We start from the raw sequence: 6,000 nt of genomic DNA, 5'->3' as shown, positions 1-6,000 counted from the left end.
AGGAGCAACTCTTTGATCTACTGGTCAGGGTGAAGATACCCCGAACAAGCCCCTCAAAGGATTATTGTGACGTCCGGATAATCAAGCTACAGTAAACCTCGGCTAATGTTGTCACGTCACCACGATTATTAATCTCGCGATGATTCAAAACTCTTTCAAATTCAAATTTGAAATAAAGTCAAACTAGAAAAGTTTTCAAAAGTCAAAACTAATATGTTCTAAATGTAGCAAGTAATTCATAATAAATATTGGTGGAGAAGACACACTGTTATAAAGTAGTTAAATGCACTAAAATAAATAAAATAGTGGTAGAACCATTAATTAATTGCCCGTAAATTAATAAACAAATACAAACTACTTTCTAAAATGTGCTATATTGCTTGTGGCAGTGGGATGTTTAGTAATACTAATTTAGGGACTATTATTGTATTTTAATTAAACTAAAATCTATTAAAGGTTAAAAGAAAACAGAAAACAAAACAACAAAAAAGACAAAAGAAAAGAAACCCTCTCCCTGGGCCGAATGGCCCAGCTAGCTACAGGCCGGCCAGCCAGACCGGCCCACCCCACCTCACCTACTAACCCCCCCTCCCAGGGGACACCGAACCCTAACCCACTCCTCCCACTCCCCACGTCTCTCCTCTCCTTGTCCCGATCTGGATCAAGGACGAGTGCCCCCTCCCCCCATCGATGAGCGCCCCCTTCCCACCCCTCTGCCGCACGCCCCCGAGGGCACCCCTGGCGCCGCCGCCCCGCCTCTACCTCGCTGACGCCCTCCTCCTCGCCGGACGCCGTCCACGCACGTCGCCGCCGCACACCGTCATCGCCTCGTCCGGCCACTTCTTCGCCGGAGCCGCCTACCGTCACCGTCGCGCGTCTCCGTCCTCCTCCCAAGCACCGCTGCCAAGTCCCTACTCCTCGCAGTGAGCCCCGACTACCCTCTCCTCCCCCGCTTGCCCGCACGCACTCGTGCTTGCGCTCACGACCGCGACCTCGCCCCACGCGCGACCGCTGCCCGTCGTGCCTCCACTCGCCCAACCGCCCGCGTCCGGACCGCGCCCGCAGCGCCCGCGTGCCGAAGCTCACGCTCCGGGTCACCCTTGCCACACCGCGCCTCCTCTGCTCGCCGCCTTGCCGCCCCTTGCCTATGCCGCTGGCCTCGACCCGGCCTCTCGCAGCCCCTCGTCGCCCGCTTCCGCATGTGTCGCTCGCTCGCGACCCCCTGCTGCTGCTCGCGGCCACCGCGTCGCCCGCTGTCCCGCTTCGCTCCGCCCATGGGCTCGCCCTGCCCCGCGCGGCCTTCCGCCCCTGTCGCCTGCGTGCCTCGCCGCTCCTTGCCGCATCACCTCGCGCCGCTCCTCCCGCGTCGTCCCGCCTCGCCTTTGCCTGCGTGCCTCACCTCCGCCCGTCGTGGTCCCGGCTGGCCGCGCCGGCTTGCCCCGCCGTCGGAGCCCCGTCGGCCTCGTCTCGCCCAGCAGGTCAGTACCCGCTCGGGTGCGCCCGCACCCGTGTGCCCGCCCCGCCAAGGCCCCCTGGCCCTATGACAAAGGGGCCCCGCCCAGAACGAAAATGGAAAAAAAAATAGAAGAAAAGAAGAATTAAAATAATTAATTAATTAATTAATTAATTGAAGAATTAATTAATTTAATTGACCTTGATTAATTAAACTAAACAATTAATTAAACTAATTAATCATAATCAGATTAACCAAATAACTAATTAACCTAACTACTGTTAGTTAATTAAATAGTCAATGATAGTGGGGCCCACCCCTAATTAATATTGATTAGGTTAATAAAATTGGATAATTAAAATGTGTCAATGACAGATGGGACCCACACGTCAGCTTGACCTAGTCAAGACCTCTGTTGACTGCTGACGTCATGATGACGTCAGCAATCACTATTCTAGATAATGTTGAATTTAAATAATTAAATAAATCCTAAAAATGATTTAAATCTTTTAAAATTAATATAAAATAAATCGTAGCTCGGATGGGAAAACTTTGTACATGAAAGTTGCTCAGAACGACGAGACGAACCCGGATACGCAGCCTGTTCGTCCGCCACGCATCTCTAGCATAGTGAACACGCAACTTTCCCCCTCCGGTTCATCTGTCCAAAAATGCGAAACACCGGGGATCTTTTCCCGGATGTTCCCCCCCTTCACCGGTACCACCTCATACCGCGTTAGGTCACCTCTAGCACCGTGTAATACCATGTTACACTTTGTGATACTTTGATTGCTCTGTTATTTATTGGGTTCCCCCTCCGTTACTTCTTTACGGTAGACCCCGAGACTGCCGGCAACCCCCAGTCCGACTACGGTGTTGACGACCCCTCCTTGCCAGAGCAACCAGGCAAGCCCCCCCCTTTATCACCAGATATCGCCTATTCTTCTCTATACTGCTTGCATTAGAGTACTGTAGCATGTTACTGCCTTCAGTTAATCCTATACTGCTGCATAGCCTGTCCTTAATACTACTGTTGTTACCTTTACCTGCAATCCTAATGCTTAGTATAGGATGCTAGTTTATCATTAGTGGCCCTACATTCTTGTCCGTCTGCCATGCTATACTATCGGGTCGTGGTCACTCGGGAGGTGATCACGGGTATATACTATATACTTTATACATGATACATGTGATGACTAAAAGACGGGTCGGCTCGTAGGAGTACCCGCGTGTGGATCTTTGTGGCGAAGCGACAGGGTGGGTTGAGACCACCTAGGAGAGAGGTGGGCCTGGCCCTGGTGGGCGTTCGCGGTTATTTCAAGATAACACGTTTAACGAGATCTTGGTATTTGATCTGAGTCTGGCCACTGGCCAATACGCACTAACCATCTACGCGGGGACAGTTATGGGCACTCAACATTGTGGTATCAGCCGAAGCCTTCGTGACGTCAGCGACTGAGCGGCGCGCGCCGGATTGGAACGTAAGCCTGCTCTTGTATTAAGGGGGCTAGTTCTGCTTGCCGACCCTCGCAATGTGCAGGTGTGCAATGGGCGAATGGGCCCAGACCCCGCCCATAGGATTTAGACCGACGTGCTGACCTCTCTGTTGTGCCTAGCTAGGGCTGCGACGTGTTGATCTTCCGAGGTCAGGGCCATGACCCAGAAAAGTGTGTCCGGCCAAATGGGATCGAGCGTGTTGGGTTATGTGGTGCACCCCTGCAGGGAAGTTAATCTATTCGAATAGTCGTGATCTTCGGTAACAGGACGACTTTGGAGTTGTACCTTGACCTTATGACAACTAGAACCAGATACTTAATAAAACACACCCTTCCAAGTGCCAGATACAACCGGTGATCGCTCTCTCACAGGGTGACGAGGGGAGGATCATCGGTTAGGGTTATGCTATGCGATGCTACTTGGAGGACTTCCGTCTACTCTCTTCTACATGCTGCATGATGGAGGTTACCAGAAGCGTAGTCTTCGAAAGGACTAGCTATCCCCCTCTTATTCCGGCTTTCTGCAGTTCAGTCCACATATAATAGCCTTATTCCAGTTGATACCAATGCATACATATGTAGTGTAGCTCCTTGCTTGCGAGTACTTTGGATGAGTACTCACGGTTGCTTCTCCTTCTTTTCCCTCTATCCCTTCTACCTGGTTGTCGCAACCAGATGTTGGAGCCCAGGATCCAGACGCCACCGTCGACGACGACTCCTACTACACCGGAGGTGCCTACTACTACGTGCTGCTCGCTGACGGCGACCAGGAGTAGTTTAGGAGGATCCCAGGCAGGAGGCCTGCGCCTCTTTCGATCTGTATCCCAGTTTGTGCTAGTCATCTTATGGCAACGTGTTTAACTTATGTCTGTACTCAGATATTGTTGCTTCCGCTGACTCGTCTATGATCGAGCTCTTGTATTCGAGCTCTCGAGGCCCCTGGCTTGTAATATGATGCTTGTATGACTTATTTTATTTGTAGAGTTGTGTTGTGATATCTTCCCGTGAGTCCCTGATCTTGATCGTACACGTTTGCGTGTATGATTAGTGTACGATTAAATCGGGGGCGTCACAAGTTGGTATCAGAGCCGACTGCCTGTAGGAATCCCCCTTTCCAACTCCTTGGCCGAAGTTGAGTCTAGGCATTGCAAAACTTTTACTAACTTGGCTGTGTGTCTTACGGGCACACGTCGCCATCGGGTGGTAGTAGGATCTTTTACTCCTTGACCTATACTCTGGGGCTCTGACATCTCTTCTATTCGGGTTAAATGATTTTGCTAAAATCCAACTCTAGGTTCTCGTTACCACTTCCTGCCGGAGAGCCGTTTAATACGGATGATCGACTGCTTCAACGAAAGATTCTGACAATACTCTCGGATGTTCCCTCGATACTTTGTGCCATCCCTCTTGCAATTCCCCTTCCACTGTAAACCCTTAAGGATAACTACTTACAGTTGTTATTCTTACATTCATCCCCAGATGGTCTTGTTATTACAAGATACCCCGAAACACTCGTCGTTGTTTCGATAATCCTTTGAGCTCACTGCCTTGCAGTTCTTGACACATGAATATCCCTACGGATAATTTCTCACACTTACCGAGTATCCACTCATCCCCAGTTGATTCATGTATGTCATCAATCTTCGAAATACCATTCGATCTTCCAAAAATCCTCAGGAGCCTATTGCTCTTGAAATTCTTGCTTGCTTACATTTTGGTTAATCCCATAAGTCTAGTAATCTTATTGGCAACCTTTGCCACTACACTTTTGAGTCCATTGATTCAATAAGATGCGAATGCTCGCATTCCTCAGTCGAATCCTTGAATTCATCCTTCCGACTCAGTGTCAATTTGTACATGAGCTGGATCTCGACCAATCAAATTGCCATCGATTGTACCCCTAAGCCTACTCAACTTATCCATCCTTGATCAGAGCGTTGCTTCTGATCCCCTGATTTGGAAATCATAATTCTTTTGCATGTGAACTTTGAATTAGTCAGTTGTTTCTATAATCAGATCTACTTGCATTCTTCTTCCTCTGGTTGAGTACCGATGCTCACATCATATCCCTTGTGGACCATCGGTTCCTTTGTTGGATTTTATCCGACAGTGTGCTTCATATTGAATAACCTTGTGAGCCTTTCCATGGGTATATAATGCCTTTGGTAAATTGTATCATCTGCTTTTGAACAATGCTCTACTTTCGAGCTTGTGTTAATTACTTCTAAAAAATTGTGGTATATGTTCCTAAGATACCTCGATGGGTTGGACATATGCTTTTTTTTCTAATCTGTGTGAACCCGGAAACTACTACGGGTCATACTCTACTGGTGTTATGTTAGATAAAATTTCAACACCACAACTTCGTTGAAGGCGAGAAGTGAATGAAAGGTTATGCATTAAAGAAGTGGGAGTCGACCTTGAACTTTGTGTTCATGCCCATGGACACGATGTAGATCCTATCATAGAAGCTTCTTGTAATAATAACTATTCCTTGATAACTATCATCTGGTATCTGTGAATTGGTCTTTTGCGAACAAGGTTCCGACCATATTTTCTTCTTGATCCCATTTCTCGGACAAGTTTAAGCACTTGTCTTTTGTAAGTCAATACACCAGTCCAACCTCTACCTTGATCTACAGTCGAGTATTACCCTCTGGTATCTCGAGTATATCTAAGAACTGTGTTGCATCTTATGAGTCTCCATCAGCTATTATTTCCCACCGATTCCAATTTTTCATGGGTTCTGCGTTGTTAATCGCTCAAGAACACCGGTAAGTGAACCGATTCCGCACTCTGGTTCGATAACTCTAAGTAATCTTCGTTGCTTATGAGTTTAATAATCCTTCAAGTCATTCCCAGCCTGATCGGCTATATCATTATCGTGCTAAATTTTAACTGTGCTACCTGCTCCTTAATCTCGGAGCACAACTTTCGATGATGAGCTAAGCTTACGTCGATCTTCCTCGTCATATCAGTTCACCTTGAACAACAAGCTTGATTTCAAGTTTGTGTCCTACCCATGGTTCCAATAACCTTCCACTTCATCAT

The sequence above is a fragment of the Triticum urartu genome, chromosome 4, assembly GCF_003073215.2.
Source record: "Triticum urartu cultivar G1812 chromosome 4, Tu2.1, whole genome shotgun sequence".
NCBI lineage: Eukaryota > Viridiplantae > Streptophyta > Magnoliopsida > Poales > Poaceae > Triticum > Triticum urartu.
Note: the sequence above shows the minus strand (reverse complement) of the source record.